Genomic DNA, 20,387 nt, shown 5'->3' on the forward strand with positions numbered 1-20,387 from the left:
TCTCTCTCCATTTGCTACCTTTTGCTTCCTTCCAACTAATCCTCCTCTCTGCTCAGATTAAAAAAAGAAAGGGATCAGAAAGACAGATGCAAGGATGGCAATCTTGTGAGAGAAAAACACTGACAGAGCTATTTTGTGTGTGTGTGTGTGTGTGTGTGTGTGTGTGTGTGTGTGTGTGTGTGTGTGTGTGAGTGTGTGGTGGGGGGAGGATGGAGGTGGGGGTGTAAACAGAAATAACAGTAATCCCTGTGTGTTCAGTGTCCAGTTTAAGGTCAGCCTAATACAGATGGACGAATGGAAAGGCATCACTTCTTTTTCTTAAAATGGGCACAAATCAATGCTGGACTGTCAGAAAAATGTCTAAACTTTACATTTAGAAACTTCTTTCTGGAATTTTTGACCACTCCTCCAGACGTGCGTTTGTGAAGTCAGCCATGGATGTTGGATGAGAGATCTCTGTTGTAATTCAGCCCAAAGGTGTTCCATCGGGTTAAGGTCAGGGCTCTGTGGGGTTAAGGTCACATTCTTCCACACTAAAATCGCTCATCCATGTCTTTAGGGACCGCACTTTGTTCACTGATGTGAAGTCATGTTGGAACCGGAAGGGCCATCTACATTAAGCTGGGAGCGTTAATTTTTCAGCATGCCTAGACACTGTGGAGTCAATTTAAGAGTTCCTTTCAAATGAACTAAGGGGGCCAACTCCTGCAAAACAAGCCCACATCATAATCCCCCATCAGCAAACTTTACACTTGGCACAATGCAGTAAGACAAGTACCATTCTCCTGGCAACTGCCAAACCAAGGCTCATCCGAGCAACACGTATCCACTGCTCCAGAGTCCAGTGGCAGCATCTCCAGCTGCTCCGTCATTATGACCCACTCCATGAAGCTCTCTACGCACTGTTCTCGAGCTGATGTGAAGCTACTGTGCACCCGATGCGACTCTGATCCGCTGACCTCGCTCTGTGATTTTACGTGGCCTACCACTTTGGGGCTGAGTTGCTGATGTTTCCAATCGGTTCCACGTTTGTTATGATGCCATCAACGGCGGACTGGAATATTTAGCAGCCAGGAAGTTTCATGCCTGGACTTGTTGCACATCCTGGAAGTCTCTGAGCTCCTCACAGCAGCCCAGTCTTTCACAATATTTGTTATGCAATCTGCATAACCTAGGTGCTTGGTCTTATACACCTGTGGCCATGGAAGTCAAATCATATGATTGGAACAAATGATTTGGATGGGTGAGTGAATACTTTTTATAGATATTTTGAAGCTACCAATAGAAAAGTAAAATTTAACAACAAAGTTTTTACAAAATTGCTTTTGGTATGGCGCCATCTGTAAAGCTACCTGGACCTGCCACTAATTAGTCTTTTATTTATCAAGATAAAAATGTCATTGAGATTTAAAATCTCATCTCTCTGTGTTCTGTCTCTCTGTCTGCTTTCCCTGTCTTGTTTTTAATGAATACATTTGTAGTCCCGTCAATGTTTATTGCCCTCTTCTTGTTCTCATGTTGCTCTCTCTGTGTTTTGTCCCTTTGTCTCCCCAGTCCGTCTGCTTATCCTCAGTCCCAGTGTTGAGCTCAGTCTAAAGTCTGATTCTGAGCTCCAGTGTATATTACTTCCTGTTTTATTTTGATAATCTTGTGTGTATTATGTTCAGTGTTGCTTCCCGGTGTCTCGTCAGTCAGCTTCTGTGTAGCTGTGTCCACACTGCTCTAGTCTCCCTCTGTGTAAATAATCTGTGTCTTCCTGTCTTCTCTGTTGCGTTGTCCCCTCTTGCTTTGCTTCCAGAGTCTTCTGTGAGTTTCATGGGCACCCTGTAGTTTTCCAGTTGTTTGCTCCTAGTTTTCTTCTTTTCTTGATTTTTTTTAATTATTTAGTTTCAGTACAGCAATAAAGCTGCCTCTTTTAATCTATTCTTTTCTCTGAATGCTGCAGTTGCCTGCCTCAGAGTGCTACATGATAATTAGGGCCGAGAAGCACAAAGGAGCTGAATAGCTCTGACTTTTCAGTGTCTATATTTGTTTAATCCAACCTCATGCTAATTGTTAAGCGTTAGCATAAACAGTTATATAATTTGATTAACTGACTCTTAAATTCACATTTAAAAAAGAAATTTCAAGAGGATTCACGACTAAAAAGACACAATAAAGAGAACCAACTGCTCTAAAAATGTGAACTGAGCATGCTAAAGGTCATTGCTTCCCACAAGCGTCTGTTTAGCAATATTATCTGAAATCTGACTGGCTGGTGGATACAGTACCTAATACCAAAACAAATACCCTGAGCAGCTGGAGTGAGGGATGGGAGGTAGCTTGAAGGTGTAGTGTAGGCAGGGAGAGAGGGAAGGTCAGTGTTAACAAAGACTCCATTGTTTCCAAATTCCTTCACTCCTTCATTCCCTTCGTGCAGCCGCCAACTTCCACATTTCCTTTCCTGCTATTTTCCCATCCTCGTGTGTTTATCACTGTCTCGTCCCTCTAGCTCTCAGCTAGCCACAGCTCGAAGGGCCGGCTGTCCTGCGCCGTGGAAATGTTTGCTTTCCTGAATGAATTTATAACATGTATGTGTCGGGGTGGCTCTGCTGAACATGAAAAGACTGTAGTTGAGGAACGATGAAACAGCCTGTCAAGTTTAACTTTGGTAGAACCTCAAAATCCCATCCTTTCGTGAACCTCGGGACCAAAAATGGTCCTGCCCCAAAAGTGCTCTAAAAATGTTATATATCAATATTTTTTTCTACTTTAAATTAGTCAATCTTTTAAAACTACTTCTGCTTAAAATATCCATGTCAAGTTTTAATTATATTTTCATTGTTTTAACCCTTTAAATCCCAGTTTTATTACATGAGCGCCCTGTTTTTTTAGCCCCAAAAAACAAAAAAACTAAATATTTTCCAAAAAAAACATTTGAAGTAATATTTGTTTGTTATTATAATTAGGCCTTTAGATGGACTAAAGATTGGCACCAACAGTCATTTCGATCGCCTTTTATTTTTTTTCCAGGAGCGCATTTCATAAAATGCACACTATCGACCACGCCCAAAAAGTGCTATAAAAAATTTATATATTAATATTTTATTCCACTTTAAATTAGCCAATCTTTTAGACCTACTTCTCCTTGAAATATTCATGTCAAGTTTTAATTACATTTCGCGGATTTTAACCCTTTATATCCCGGTTTCGTCACATGAGCGCACTGCTTTTTTTGCCCCAAAAACATAAAACATAAAACATAAAATATTTTCCAAAAAAAACATTTGAAGTAATATTTTATTGTTATTATAATTAGGCCTTTAGATGGACAAAAGATTGGCACGAACATTAATTTCGATCCGGTTTTAATTTTTTTTGCAGAAGCCAAAAATGTCCCCAGGCGGCGCTGCTGCTCCTGCTCCCACGGGGAGGAGTGCCTCTGCCGCGGGTGTGTTTCGCGCAGCGCCGGAGCATATGGTTCGGTTCCCGTGTCTGCAGCACACACTTCTGCTACCACGTGAAAACAAATACGTCATTTCCTGTTGATTAAAAAAAATTAATGCACCCTCAAATGATCCTAAGGTCAGAAAATGGTCCGGAACGAGCAGCGGGCCAAGCTGCTGCTGTACGCGGGAAATTAGTCTGCCTTTTCCGGGTATCTGTCTCGAGCAGGCCGCTGGAGAACATGTGTATGTTCCAGCAGGCGTCACATGTGGAGCAAGGGCGCCACCCGGTGGACAAATAAAAAAATTACAACTCTAAGGCCTGTAGTCCAAAACGAAACCTAAGCTGGAAACCTGACGATCCCTTTGACCGTAATTTTTCTGGCGTGAAAAATAGCGTTTATAATGGGTTTCAATGGGGCACAAATCGGCCACGAGGTTCGATAGTGGATGTATGCCTTTTATTCAGCCATTTAAGCTCATTTAAAAAACTCAGACTGAAATTTTAAAATAAAATGGGAAAAAAATACATGTTTGAAAATTTGGCTATACTCCATTAAACACAGTGGAAATGGCGTGGAATTAAAAAACGCAAAGGCCACGAAATGGTCCCAGGTCCTACCAATTAACGGACAAAAACATTTCCTGACCAAACTTAGTCAAAAGCTGCTGAAAACAACATACATTTAGACTGTATTGTATACTATTAGATTTAACATCACTGGAATAAGCACCAGGTTCATAGAGCTCATTATAGAGAAACAGAGACAGACATGACAACATCATTTGGTGAAAGAGCGCAGAACAAATGGGCTAAAACTACAGAATTAGGTTCATCACAGAGAAGGAGAAGACATAAACAAGGAGGACAGACAAAGTCACCGGGGTGTAGTTGGAGTCCAAGAGCTGGTGAAGGTGAAAGAAATAATATTTTAAAAATTAATTAATTGACTACTACTACTAATAATAACTAAATAAACAATCTGTATATAAGTCACAGTGAATTTCTTATTTGGTAACATTGTTAATATGCATAGAAACCTAAACATGACAAATATATTTCTATATATATACACAAATACACACTACAGATGAAAAGGTTGGCTTTATTGTCTTGTCCCTGTGTGTCATTGCAGTGATGCTGCTGTGACGTAAATGTTAGCTTGTCAGTCCACGTGTCAGTAGGGTTTTCTCATTCGGTTTGTCCCAGTGAGGACTGTTATTTCACCTCTGAGCCGTCAGCCTTCACTCTGAACCACAGGACTCCCACGCAGGGACTTCAGTACTCTTTAAGTGACACAATACAATGTCTTTCACCTTTATTTATAAAAAAAGCTAAGGAAAAAGAACACAGAGCTAGTTAAATAAACACAAAGTGAGATAATTCATGGGTGTCATATGCATAAATATTCACAACTGAACCAGTTTGCTACATGACACATACTTGGTATAGTTTCCTGTTTACATAATAAACGTGTAGACCAGTATGAAGGTGCTGGGGAAGGCTCTAATTTTGTGTCATTAAAAGTGTAATATACTGATGTCATTAAATGACAGTTCTGTGGCGAAGAAGTGCCCTTTTACTGACAACACTGGGACAAACAGAGAGGAGACGTGCACTTGATGTCTGACAGTAATCAGACCTAACACTGATGTCACAGCAGCACCGATCACTGTATTTATGCTGCTGTATTTGTCAGCTAGTGTTCTGTATTTTCTGTTACTGTAACAGTGCTAAGGGCTAAGTCTGCAAACATGCATGTTAAAAAATCGAATTAGGGCATACTGCAAACACAAATACTACTAGCCACATTAACTAGTTAATGATGCTAGTTAGCTAGTTAGCTAAAACCATTACACTCCTGCTTTTGCTGCTCAGCCTAAAGAAGAACGAGAGATTTCTAGTGTCTGTTTATTTCCTCAATATGACAGTACTAACGTACAAAAATAAAGCTATGAAGGACCTTACTGTGGCTCCATTTGTGGCTGTGAATCCAGCATGGTGGACAGAGGACAGTGGGGACTCGTTAGCTTTAGCATGGGAATCTAGAACTGGTTTATGTAGTAAAAGTAAAAGTCGCATTTCTTGGAACTGTTAGTCTGCTTGCCGATCCTGCTTATCGGTTCCACTTGCAGTTACCCTACAATGAGCTGATTGTGGCGTGCGGAGGTGGAGAATAATGGCGCAGCCTTCAGCTTGGATATAAACGCTAAGCTAGCAAAGAACCCAGAGCGATATTAAAACTGAGTGAATGCTGCTTTGTGTGCAGGTCAAATGATTGGAATCCAGTGTTGCTGTTTCCGATCCCACATTTGCCATGTAAGAGGAAGACAGCTCAACCCTCAATCTAACCCCTTCCTTTTCCCCATAACTAACTCACTCACACACTCCCTCAGTCTAAAGCACCTTGAGCCTGGGTGTGCAGTGACATACAGAAAGGAGAGGCAGAGACACCCACACTCAGACAGAGACTGCTGTCCTTCAGCGGAAACAGCTTTTCCTCAAGAGCTGCCTTCAAAAAACACTTGACGAGAACAGAAATTGGCAATTCATTTATTTACTTGTTCATTTATTTTCACCCTTGTTCTCTCCCTGCTCATTTTTTTATTGATCGCAATCACTTGTTCCTTGCACGTGTTCAAATTGCAGAGTGGCTTTTTGTCTTTCTTCCCGCCTCAACTGCAGGAAGAATGGCCTAATCAAGGCAAATTGGTGATAATCTACTTGTGAGATTAAGCAGGAAACAGAAAGAACGACTTCAGCAAAAAATGAACACAAAAACAGAAAGCAACGAAAACTTAGGCAGGAAAAAGCGCAACACAAATAGACAACGCAAAACAGTTAGAAATGCACGAGACACAGGTGGAGAGGCAGATGAAGGATATGAATGGAACCTACCGACTTGTTGTGTGGTCTAGTGGTTGGTTGGTACCGGTCTGATGGAGTCCTGTTGCACCGTCTGTGGTTCCAAGACTAAGGGCAGAAAGACACACATGCATTACATGCTAAACGTTCCTGTTGTCTGTAATTCGTGGATGGCAGACGAAGTGCCAACAGACACATCAGCCAATCAAAAGCACCAACTGTGACTGCGCCAACACTGCCTCTAACTAATCACATCGTGTGTTAATTGTGAAGCACACACAATATATTTAGTTTGATGAGTAATCACAATCAGATAGTTGTGTTTTTACTTTACTGAACTTTGGCATTACTGTTATTGTGAAGATTGTTGTTGTAAAGTCAAACTATATGAAAAGTGTTGAAATGATTTTAAATGAACCTGCAGAACAAAATTCTTCACACGTTTTTGTTTCACCCAAACAACAACATTTCTCTCTTTTGGTTCTACCTGTGCACCACCACCTAACTTTGAAATAAAACATTCAATATATAATTCAATACAGACTTTGAACTGTAAACACAAGGCCAGATGTTTACTCTGATTTGATTTGAGTGGTTCATGGAATAACACAACTTGTAAATTGCTGATATGAATAACTTGGGCTTTTTACATGTACAATATTTGACTACAGTGTATTTTTAGCTACCTAGGTTGCTCATTTGCTTTCTCTTGACATCGCTTTCTGTAGAGACGTTACACATTTTGAAGTCAAAGGCAGAAGTGAAATAAACGTGAGAGCAGAGGTCAAATGTGACAGGATATTTGGAAGGTGGAGGTAATGCTAATCTGAACGGTCTGTCAAAACAGACTGTTAACATCACCCCACCCGCACAAAGTCTCCACTATGACAATGTTACTTGAGCTCTTCTATTGAACTTCTTGTTTCTATGTTTTGTGTTTGCCAGGACTCCTGTACCTGTTGTTTCTTTTTCAGCCAGCTTCTGTTAAACCAGTGCATTTTTACAAACATTTATTTTTGTTTATTCACCGAGCTGTGTGTCTGCTGTGCTGCATCAAGATCCTCTTTCTTGACCTATTATGATATAATATAAAGCACCTTGAGGCGACTGGTGTTGTCATTTGGGGCTGTATAAATAAAATTGAACTCCCCATAACAGAACGGAGCAACCAACCCCCGAAGAAAGCAAGGCTCTTTATGAGCTATGTCATCCTCAGCCTAATTTACAGTCAGCGCCTCAGTGGACCTCACTCTGTTCACTTGGCCAGTCTATCTCTATCTAACATAGTCTGTCTCATAATGTTTCCAGAGCAGGTCATTCTGTTCTCGAGTCAGTTTCAGGGTCTCAGTCATAAATTCATGTTTAGAATATGAATTAAGAGATAAAACAATGCCATATATAAACAATGCTACTTCTGCAATCAGATGTTTAATGTATCTGGTTTCATTTTTCTAAAGTCGCTAATAAGTGACAGTAGCAACTGTAAGTGAATGTGAATATTTCATTTTCCAATAATTTATATTATGTTTGCATGGCAGCGCACTTGTGTCTGTCAAGATTAAATAGAGTCGATGGAGCTTTTGTCCACCTCTAAACTTTGATATTGATGAACTTTGTTCAACCTGGTCTGACAGAGAAAGCGAGAGATGATGATAAATACACACAGCTATTGTTTCAGTTTTTAAAACATCATCAAATAAAAATTCATTGGTAAAATGTCTGCATATAGAAAAACACACACACGAGAGAGGTTCAACTATTCAATGTGACATTTAGCTAATCAGATCTGAGGGAGGAAAGTGTGCGGTAAACAAATTCCTCACTCCCCACGCCCCCACTCTTCTATAGCTCTCCCTACCCTCTCACTAATCAACACAAGAGCTTTTAGAGTGCAGATAGGGATTTGTATTTACTCACCAATTCATGTCAACAGCCAAATCTGCTTCATGAAAATGAATAAACAACTATTTACCCCATAAACACTCCACATAGAAAAGCATCTCCTTCATAAAAGTTACAATGAATATTAGCAGTATGTCACCATCAGTTAAGCAAAAGCGACTGCAAAGTAAAATGTGAACACACGTTGAATGAATGACTACAGCTCAGATCTTTTTATATGAAACTGATAAAAGTTTGTTTTGAATGTGAGGATCTATTCTGTGATGCAACCAGCAATGAGAGCATCAGTTGACATGTAATTATATTGGGATCACCAAACGTCTTCATATGGCTAAAAGAACATTATTGTATTAACTCAGTACCAGTTACCCAACATAAGAATCAACATTAACCAGCAACAAACAACATATCTTCTGCGTGTACTGCCAGCAAATTCATGGCCTGTTGTTTAGGGTCTGAATGTACGATACACTTGTTAAATGCAGTGAAGTATTCAGAGCACTTACAGCACAGTTGAGTGGCAAAGGCTGTCACTGCTTGTGTACGTGTTATATTTTTGTTTTTAATTTTTAATATTGAATTTTGAGGAGAGGAATGAATTATGTATGTATACTTTCCAGATAAACTGCACAAACCAGGTTTTTTGGCTGGATAATAAACTAATTTGAGACAGAGTTCCATAAATGTCTTTCAAAATTGTGTCTCCTGTTGATTTGTCTTTAAATATGCTGCTACAAAGTAAGTAGAATTTCATTTGGTATGTTATCACTTTTCTGTTTTTCATATTTTCATATATATACATGGTGGAAAAAGTCAGTGAACATACAAGAAGAACTTTCTTCACACGTGCAATTTCACAGTTTGCAGTCAAGTTAGAAGGGAGTACGTTGAAGCAAGTTTGACATAGAAATGTTTTCTTTGTGTTAGCAGGCTCAAAAAACCCCAACAGCAAAGTGGCAGATGAATATTTTAATATATTTACTGCTTGGCGCTGCTATTTATATTAATCTGAGAGCTGCCTACTTGAACTCTGAAACTTTAAACTGCATGCACTTGAAGGTTGCTCTGTTTTATACTGTGACTCTCCCCAACTGCCTATTGAAGGAGATCTGGGAATTGCTATAGTTTGTGGCCAGATCATGAAAAGCATTAATAGACGCGGCAGCAGACAGTATCACAAATATATGGAAATTCCTCCAAAACACCTGAACCTTTACAGCTGGCCTCTAAAGGTGGGTTAAGCTTGTCAGGCTGCATATTTAATTGTTATTTCTGCTAAGAATCTACATCACGGTTAGATAACATAACAAACACCAAGTTCACACATAACAATGTTACTAAGTGCAGAGGAGCCCTTGGGTAGTTCGCCAGTGATCTATTTTGTAATCGTATCATCAGATCTGCGGCCGTATGTTCTGGACATTTGGGTGAAGAAAGGAGCTAAGCTTCAACCGATCACCGCCTGGTGGTGAGCTGGATCAGGTGGCAGGAGGATGCCGGAGAGGCCATGCTCCAGACATCCATTACTGAGCCTGCTGCAAGGAGCTGCGACTGTAAGAGTGTTGGTGCCTTTGGGGTGGTTGTAGCTCAGGTGATAGAGCAGATAAATTGGAAGGTTGGTGGTTTGATCCTCGTCTGCTCCAGTCTGGATGCCAAATATTCTTAGGCAAGATAGTAAACCCAGGTTTGAATGTTAGACAGAAACCACTTACATAGAAAGAACATAGAAAAGCGTGCCTGTGTGAATGGGCAAGTTGCATGAAAATGCTTTGAGTGCTCAGATAGAGTAGAAGAGCACTATATAAGAACCAGTCCATTTACTTTGGTGGTGGCGATGCTGAAACCAGATATCAATGAGATCCGCCCTGAGTTCTTTAAGGCCCTGTATTTTGAAGGGCTGTCTTGGTTGGCACCCTTCTGCAATGTTATGTGGTCTAATTTGTTCTAGGTGAGTGTTGGACTCAGTCCGGGCTGCCCCTTGTCACTGTTCATAATTTTTACAGATAAGATTTCTAGGCGGCAAAGTGCCTGCATTAATGAATTCATACAGTATTAACAGTCATAAAAAGGCAACCGCGCTGGCATGCCGCACTTTTGGGCCGATGGGTCAGTTGAAGGGCTGTTGTGCACCGGCTGTACAATGCTGACAGCAGCCAATTTGTTCATTTTTATTAGCAACACGCCCTGTATAGAATAGACTTCAGTGTGGAAGAAGTGACGAAACGGTGGCACTGAAAAGCTAAAAGAGGAAAAGAAAAAGAAACTAAAAACAGATGGCAGCAAAATATGTAAAATTACCCGTTGGAGCTGCTGATGCTGCACCGTAGTACCAGCAATAACTAGTAACAACTCGTCACGGTAGCACCAGGCTGCAGTTTCAATATCTATAATCAAACAAAATTAAATCCATTTATTTATTTATTTGAGTAATCATGGTGAGCCGCGTGGACCGAAAATGTCAGGGCCAATTTTTTCTCCCAGTCCAACCCTTGAAACAACCTGTGGGAGAGAATCATAGATTTTCAGTTTGAGCTTGGCTGAAACTTTAAAAAATTAAATCAGTGCTTTGCACTACACACAGTTCTTGGTGTAAGGGGACACACTCATCGCAGTGCATACTATGACCTGGTGATTTTGGTTGCATTTTTTGACAACCAGCTGCAGTACTCTGGACAGATCTACACTCAGAAAAATAAAGGTGCCAACTGGAACCAAAAGTGGTTCTTTAGACTGATGCCATAGAAGAACCTTTTTTGGTGCCACAAAGAACCTTTCAAACAATGGTTCTTTGAAGAACCATTTCTTTCAGTGGTTCATTGAAGAACCTTTAAAGGTGCCCCAAAGAACCATCAAGAAATGGTTCTTTGGGGCACCTTTAATGGTTTTTCAAAGAACCTTTTTAAAAATGGTTCTTTAAAGAACCTCCGTCCGCTCCCGGGAGGTTAGAGTATGACGTGTTCTGACGTCACTCTCTCTCTCCCTGTCATTTATTTGGCTCGAAACACATATTAACAAATTGCTCAGTGACGAACAGCTACTCAGATCATTTACCTAAGCTGTGCTTTGTCAAAACGAAGTGTGTGTTCATTACACTGACATTCTGTTCTGCAATTGTTATTTACTTGTATTTTATAATTTGACTTTACATACTGCTGGGTGGTTTGTAAAGTTTACAATAACTAGTATTATCATTATGCTATATTTTCAAAAATATATAATAATCTCAAAAGTAATGCCTTGGAGTAGAAAATAGTAATGCTTTATTAAAATTTAAAACTAAAGTACAGTATTTGAATGTGTGTATTGTGTCAACTGTTTGTTAACTCACCATATTCATAATGGGTTTGCGGGGTTAGGGGTGTGTGTGTGTGTGTGTGTGTGTGGGGGGGGGGGGGGGGGGGGGGGGGGGGGGTTAGGGTCTTTAGGCTTTCACCCCCCACCCCTGCCACCAGTATATTTTTAAGCAATTATTTCTAAATTTTATTTGAATATTCAGTTTCCTACCATCTTCTCTTAAAGGGTAATTGCCAGGTAATCCGCCCTCCCCCTTCGCACACACATGCACACAAAGAAAACACACAGTATAATTCACAGCCTTGTTATAGTGAATAAATATTTATGCCATTTACACCATGGCATAAATATTGGCATATAGCATATAGATAGCTAAGGATGAAGAACCTTTTGTTCTTTAAAGAACCATTTGTAATAGCTGAAGAACCATCCACAAAATAAAAAGGTTCTTTGACATATGATGGTTCTTTAAAGAACCATGAAGACATCTGAAGAACCATTTAAGAACCATAATTTTTCTGAGTGTATTGGTACCAACAGAAGTAAGATAAAAGAAGAGAAAAACTCTTTAACAGGATCTCGCAAAACGTTTGCGTGATCTCGCAAAAGTAACTTGGGATCTTGCAAAAGTACTTCTTTTCTTTCTTTCTTTTTCTCTAGTGTCCCTTGCGGGGCTTCGCAGTAAAAGGTGTTACATAGATATCTTTACTAATATTTTATGGATTGCATACATTTAAAATACAATAGGAAAAGAAAGAGGATGACTTTGAGGATGGCTTTGAACCATTTGTATTTGTATACACATGACACATAATCAGACATAAGGACACATAAGGGATCTGGATTGCCTGGAGCTTTCTTTAGGTGCCTTCCCAGCTTTGACAAATGCTGAGCAAACAGCATGTAAGATGACTGATTACAGGAACCATTCAGCCTCAGATGCAGACAAAACAGGATTACGCTTAAAGGTCTGCAAATGAGCTCTTTAGTCAAGAGCCTCTGAGTAACAAAATACTGCTCAGTGACAAAAATAGTTATGAGTCCTTGAAAGGAGACCCAGGAATTGTTTACAGGAAGAGCGTGATGGATTGTATGAAGAAGTTAGAACAAGACAATGATATTGACCGGACCTCATACCAGGGGAATTAACACCAAGTCTGTACAGCTTACCAAAGAAACATAAACAGGGTGCACCTTCAAGACCAATCGTCTGTATGATCAACTCGGTCACCTATAACATCTCAAAGTTTCTGGCTTCAATCCTCAACCTGTTGGTGGGCAGTTCTGAACACCACATCCAGAACACCCTGGATTTTGTTGAGAAGGTGAGAGATGTCATTATGGAGGCAACTGAAACCATGGTATCATACGATGTTACATCTCTCTTCACTTGCATCCCAGTCACGGAAGCGTTGGAGGTAGTGTGTAAGAGATTACAGGATGACACCAACCTCACCAACAGGACCACTCTCAGCATCGACCAAGTGTGTTTGAACTGTGTCTTCATTCCACCTACTTCACATACAAGGGTCAGTACTACAGGCAGAAACATGGGTGTGCCGTGGGCTCCCAGTTTCACCCATCGTGGCCAATTTGTACATGGAAGAAGTGGAAAAGGGGGCTTTGCTATCCTACCCTGGAACACCACCAAGCCATTGGTTCAGGTATGTGGATGACACCTGGGTGGAAATCCAATCTCAGGATGTACCACAATTCGCTGATCACATTAACTCGATGGACTGACACATCAACATCAAATTCACCAGGGAGGATATGAAAAGTGGCAGGTTAGCCTTCTTAGACTGTGAGTCTGGGAAGGCTCCTAAAGAAAGCTCCAGGTGATCCAGGAGAGAAGGACAACCACTGCCCAAGCGAAAACCTGTAGTGATCCCGTACATGTCAGGAGTATCGGAACAACTGAGACACATTTTTCTAAACACCAGGTCTCTGTGGCTTTTAAACCCCAAAACACGCTGTGCCAAAAATTGGTCCACCCCAAGGATCGGGTCCCCCGACACAAACAGAGTAACATAGTGTACGCTCGGGGAAACCTAACAACCTCTTTCTAAGCGGACTGCACAACACAGAAGAGCCCAAGGGTACATCTGCCTCCATCTTACAATGCTGTGATTGCAGCCATTCAACTCTCTGTGAATGGGACTCATGGTCTTTGATCAGTGGTTGTTGATCAGTGGTCATAACAATTTGCATATTAATGATCTAGGAACTGACCTCACAGCCCATTGTACAGTCGGTGGGCTGGATTCAGTTGGGATTGCTTTAACTGGATGATCGAGCATGCATCATAACTCTCCTTTCACGCTCTGAAAGGGACACTCCAAAAGTGTCAATACCTTTACCTTTACCTTTACATAAAGGTAAGAGAGCCAAGCGTGTCATTAGCATTTTAGCGGATTCTTTTGTCACACATTGGATGACACTTCAGACAGCTCTCCCAGCCCCTCACAGAAGGTCAACGACTTCTAGACCCCAAATATCACAGTTTATGTCCAGATGTGATGGTGTTCGCGCTCTCTGCGGTAGAGTATCACTTCCTGTTCCTGTTCCAACACACAATAGTATTTTTGAGTAGCTTATCTCCTTAGCAATGTAATTGGTGGGGTGGCTGTAGCTCAGGTGGCAGAGCAGGTCAGCCACTAATCAGAAGGTCGGTGGTTCGATCCCAGGCTGCATCCTGGCTGCATGCCAAATATCCTTGGGCAAGATACTAACCCCGTGTTTGCCTACTGGTGGTGGCCAGAGGGCCCGGAGGCGCCTGTGTCCGGCAGCCTCGCCTCTGTCAGTGCGCCCCAGGGCAGCTGTGGCTACAATGTAGCTTGCTATCGCCAGTGTGTGAATGTGTGTGTGAATCCGAAGCACACTCTCTGTGTACTCACTACCTAATTTATAGTCACAGTATTCACTCACTGTGTCTCTACCGTTTCGCTAGCTTAGCTTAGCAGCATGGCCTCTTCACCTGTCCCTCCTGCACTTTCCTGCTCATTGTGTCAGATGTTTAGTTACTCCTCGGCCTCCTTTAGCAGTAATGGTACTTGTAGAGGGCAACCGTGGCTCAGGGGGTTGGGAATCGCATCTGTAACCGGAAGGTCGCCGGTTCGATCCCTGGGCTCTCTGTCCTGGTCGTTGTGTCCTTGGGCAAGACACTTTACCCTACTTGCCTACTGGTGTTGGCCAGAGGGGCCGATGGCGCGATATGGCAGCCTCGCTTCTGTCAGTCTGCCCCAGGGCAGCTGTGGCTACAACTGTAGCTTGCCTCCACCAGTGAGAGTGAATGAATAGTGGTATTGTAAAGCGCTTTGGGTGCCTTGAAAAGCGCTATATAAATCCAATCCATTTTGTAACAAATGTAGCATGTTTGCAGCTCTGGAGGCCAGGATTACTGAATTGGAGACTCGGCTTCACACCCTTGCTCTTCGCATACAAGGTCTTAAATAATCAGGCCCATCTTATCTTAATGACCTTGTAGTACCATATCACCTCATTTCTCCACCTCATGGAAAAGAAATAGTAAAAACTTATGAAAGACTTGCATAAGATGTGGCCTACTTCATATAGTGAATCATATAAGGCTTATATGATTTACTCATGAAAGTGGCCACTTTCTCATTACTTTCATATATTGTTTTAGGAAGTATCCAAAACACACAAGTTTCATTTATATGATTTTTCAATGGATCTTATATCTGTTTTCACTCTTGTATGCTTTTCATTCAAGTTTCACACAAGACAGATACAAACTTTATAAGATTTATATAAATCTTTTCCATATGGGTAAGAGTAGAATGGGAGGCAGAGCCTTCAGTTTTCAGGCCCCTCTTCTGTGGACCCAGCCTCCAGTTTGGATTCAGGAGACAGACACTATCTCTACTTTCAAGATTAGGCTTCAAACTTTTCTTTTTGCTTAAGCATATAGTTAGGGCTGGACCAGGTGACCCTGAATCCTCCCTTAGTTATGCTGCAATAGGTGTAGGCTGCTGGGGATTCCCATGATGCATTGAGTTTTTCCTTTTCAGTCACCTTTCTCACTCACTAATGCAGACCTCTCTGCATTAAATCGTACTTGTTATTAATCTCTGTCTCTCTTCCACAGCATGTCTTTATTCTGTCTTCCTTCTTTCACCCCAACCGGTCGCAGCAGATGGCCCCGCCCCTCCCTGAGCCTGGTTCTGCCGGAGGTTTCTTCCTGTTAAAAGAGAGTTTTTCCTTCCCACTGTTGCCAAAGTGCTGCTCATAGGGGGTCATATGATTGTTGGGTTTTTTCTGTATGTATTATTGTAGGGTGTACTGTACAATATAAAACACCTTGAGGCAACTGTTGTTGTGATTTGGCGCTGGATAAATAAAATTGAATTGAATTACATTGAATCGAATGTGATCTTAAGACAGTACAGTCTTTGGAGGAATAATTGACAGAAAGAAATCACAGAACACTTATAAAAAAATCCTGTTTTGCTTTTCTCATTTTAGTGCTTGTTGTTCAGCTTTCACGCATTTCCTGATTTTAAGACTACTGTTAAAATTCCAATGTTAAAAGTATGGAATCTAGAGTACAGTGTATTTTTTAAAAACACTAATTATTGCCAAGACCACCAACACTACTTGTGGTAAAATAGTTACTATTTGAAGAAAAGGTGATGAAATCTTCAATAAGATTTCTTTTGTTTGCATAATACCCCTCCACTCCTACCTGTAGTTTTGTCACATCTGCGCCTCCTGGGTGTGAGTTCACAGAACAGTCAGCTGGATGACAGCTAATGGTTGCTAAGCTACCTTCCCCCTCACCGACTACAGGGGCCTGGCTACCTGAAATATTTTAACTATGTGCAGCAACAGGAATAGGAAGTACATTAACATATTGATCCAATAGAGTCTGACAGTATAGGCTCAGCATACACTATGCTTGCTAAAAGTATTCACTCAAACATCCAAACCATGCAATTCAGGTGTTTCAATCACTTCAGTCGCCACAGGTGTACAACATCAAGAACCTAGGCACGCACACTGCTTCTATAAAAGTTTAAGAATGAGCATTTTTAGGAGCTACTGAATTCTAGTGTGCTACCATGATAGGACGAAACCTGTGCAACAAGTTTAGTTTTTCCAGTTGTGAAATTTCCTTGGTACTAACAACAGCAGCTCAGCCATGAAAGAGTAGGCCACGTGAAATCACAGACCTTGATCAGTGGATGCTGAGATGCATAGTCCACAACTTTCTCCAGAGTCTACAGACTTCCAAACGTAGTACTTTGAGATGCCATGGCCGAGCAGTTTAAAGTCTTACATCAGTGAAATGCAAACCATCAGATGCAGTGGCATAAGGCGCACAGCCACAGAGCAGAGGAGACCTCTTCTCTGGATTGACAAAACACAATACTCTTCTCTTTCGGGCAATCTGGTGGAAAAGTCTGGACTTGACAGTTGTCTCACTGCATTGTCAGAAGCTGGAATTGGCCCCTTATTTCCAGTGAAGAGACATTACTACTGGCTTTTTAACTATATGTTAACTGACCCAGTTGAGACAACAGAAATTAAACCTGTAACTAAAGCTAAATCCATACAAATATACAGAGTGCCACTGCCCCAGAAGTAGTTTAGGCTCATTAAATGACATTTCTTGTTGTTAGGACATTGGTCAAATGAGGCTACGGACACACTGAAGGTCTGGATTGGAATGCATTTTCCTAACCACACAAAAATTCTCAGATGATTCTGAAGTGTCTGGATTTGATGGGGAAGTGATGGCAGCAGGAGGCGGTTTTGTTGAGTGGTCTGCTTCTGAATGTGAGTACGACTAAAGAGATGCTGACTGACATCAGATGGAAAAGGACAGCCACACGGCCTTATCATGGGGCAGGTTGTTGATGTGGTGGAGGAGCACAAGTGCCTTGGCACCCACATTGACTGGCTGAAATGGAAGACCACTACAGAGGCTGTATCAATGCAGTAGTGAGCAGGCTCTATTTTCTAAGGTAAGTGCAGTGTACTTTGCTGTGATGTGCTGGAGGAACAGCATCAGAGCTGCTGACAACAACAGCTAGTTTTGCGATTGACTGTCAACTGCACACATTTGAAGTTGTGGACAGGTCACAGAACAATATAGAATGATGTTATCCATCAGGGATAATCCTCACCACCCGCTGAATCACTTACTCAAAAAGCAGTGGAGCATTTTCTCCGACTGACTGATTCAGCTCTGCAACCATTCATACCTCATGCACTGTACTTCTGTAAAGTAGCTAATCATATGTATTTTTGTATTGCCATTTTAAATTGTTCTGAACAGTTCTGAAATGAAAGGTGTAATATTTGTATGAAACGTGAAACACAATCCCAAGACTGCCATCATTTGGCTGACTGAAAACCTACAATAATGTTTTCTTTGTTGATTTTAAAATATTTCACTTGCTTAATATTACTGCTACTACTATTACTAATGATGATGATGATAAAAATAATATTTAAAATGCAGAAATATGTTAAAAACTTTGATCTTTTGTGTCCATCATAGTTACTTCAGTATATTATGACATGTAGATGAACACAGAAATGTTATGTATTATAAGTCTGAAGGTTTCATTTGAGGCATGAGAGGAGATCCCCAGAGCGTTTGGCATTCTAGCAGTGATAATGAGGCTCATGTCGTCCTATCACTTCTCCAACTCTAACATATGACACCTCTATCACCTTACAGTTCGCCTACACTGGAATCAAAATCCATCTGTCTCTTAATTGCAAAAAAAAAAAAGAAAAAAGAAAAAAGGAGGAAGGAATCAAAAACAACACGGTTAATGTGATGTTTGTTAAATAGTTCCAAACACTGCACCTCCATTGTCCCTAAAACAAGGTCTGCTACTGCACCATCTGATTTAAACACATGGAAGTGAAAAAGCTCTCCTCAAAAACTTGAAAAGGCTGCTTCTCATGATATATGAATAAATGTCAGATTTATATCCCTATATCACTCTGATTTTACTGTTTATGCATTGGGATGTTGAGGATCTTGTCACTGATGGATGGAGAGTAGTATATGTGTGTGTTTTACGTCTACAGCACTGAGCAAAAGTCTCAAGCCACGCCTTATTTATTTATATATTGCTTTCTAAGGACGCAGACCTTCTTGCACATTTTTACAGTTATCCTGAGCAATAGTTACTGAAAGTCTTCCAAAGTTTTTCTTTACACATTGGCTGCCTTTTCTCTCATTTACACTCATTTTCAAGCTTAACAAGGCAGTTGAGTCAAGCCATGAGCCGGTGCTATTAGACTACTTACAAAAGAGCCCATTTTAAGTGATATCTTTAAACCACTTTGCCTCACTGCACCAGTTCCAGAACACATCATTTATTGACATTTTAGTCAAAAACACAAAAGTTTACATAACACAGTTTGGGAGGAATACATAGTATGGGTTTGATGGATAATGGTATTTTTACAAGGTAATTCACAAAGAGCTATTAGCTGACAACATATATCTGGGTATGGCTTGCAGTGTGTCCTTAAAAAACACTTGAGGACAAAAGATGTGAAAAAATGATCAACAGTAGATGAACAGTATTTGAAAGTCATATCCTTAAGAAATAGAAAAAAAAATCAAAAACCTGACATAAGACCTGAGAGATACATCCACGGTTCACCTAACCATCATCAAAACAGGTGATAGTTCCAGGTTTGAAATGTTTGGATCAAATCATTTTCAGGAGGTCAGGAGAGCGGTACAACAGTGAGTGAAAAACATGTCCAGGATCTGCCTGCCGATGCATTTGAGCCAGTGCTGTTGAGGGACTTGTCAAAATTGATGGAATTATGAATGCATACTATCTGAAAAGCTTCAGATAGGCAGCAGCTTAAAGTTTCAGCATGGTAGGTTTTTAAAGTGTTTTTAAGCACTTTATATTCTGTCTGTGCTACATAATGCATCATATATACAGGTTTGCAGTGTTTGTACTGTGAGGACCACAACAGATTTTATTCAGCTCAGGCTTACATCTTTTTTAAACATATTAAATGTATTTATTTAAATAAATAGCATTCGAATTCAAATACTTGAGCAGTGTGTGCCATGTTTGTATCTACAGGGTATTAATAATTAATGTGGTGTGTTAGTAAAACAGCTGGTTAAACTCTGTGCATTTGGACAACCCAGCGATTTCTTAGAGATGTTATTCTGTGTTTTACCCACAAATATGAAGCGCCTTGAGGCGACTTTTGTTGTGATTTGGCGCTATATAAATAAAATTGAATTGAATTGAATTGAAATACTATAATAATGCACAAAAACATAGCTGTGAACTGCTTGCCTCTGAGCCTGACATGCTATGAGCTATACACCCTGCAGAGGGCTCTGTTATCAGTCGGTGTTAATTCTGCTTCCAGAGACAATAGACAAAATGCTGCTGAACAATAACGTAAAGAATGAATGATGGATGAAAGGAGAAAGATTTGGCATGTTTTAACTGGTGTCTATTTTTACATGCTTGCCTTGTGTGCCCTGATGCAACTGCTGGACTAAAAAAACATAATCAGTAATGGATTAGTTTCCGCAGAGCTCACGCCTCAATATTATTAAACAAGAATCCAACACGAGGCAGACAACCTGGACAGAAGAGCTATCGCAAGGAGCCTGGAGAACTATTCCTGAAGACTACTTAAAGAAATTAAACAGATGCTTATGTTCATGCTGCTTTGATGACACTCAAGCTGCTGAAGAATAAATGTCATCATCACAGATATTGACCTTGAAGCTCATTAGATTATACTCTGTTTTTGCTTTATAAATAATTTCCGTTATGCTGCACATATTTCCCATTTTTCCAGCAGAAATGGAGGAAATGTGGGGTCGCACTGTATGTTTAATTATGTGGGAGTGCGGCTGAAGTGTT

General features: G+C 40.6%; 1 protein-coding gene across 1 annotated transcript in view; it reads right to left on the reverse strand.

Moving 5' to 3' along the window:
* Nucleotides 1-20,387, reverse strand: part of tenm3 (teneurin transmembrane protein 3) — a 335,219-nt gene that overhangs the window by 262,083 nt on the left and 52,749 nt on the right. Inside the window, exon 2 of the mRNA XM_076884527.1 lies at nt 6,325-6,399. The gene's annotated coding sequence lies outside the window, so the exon portion shown is untranslated. The remainder of the gene's footprint in view (nt 1-6,324; nt 6,400-20,387) is intronic.

Source organism: Maylandia zebra, linkage group LG6 (assembly GCF_041146795.1).
Source record: "Maylandia zebra isolate NMK-2024a linkage group LG6, Mzebra_GT3a, whole genome shotgun sequence".
Lineage (NCBI taxonomy): Eukaryota > Metazoa > Chordata > Actinopteri > Cichliformes > Cichlidae > Maylandia > Maylandia zebra.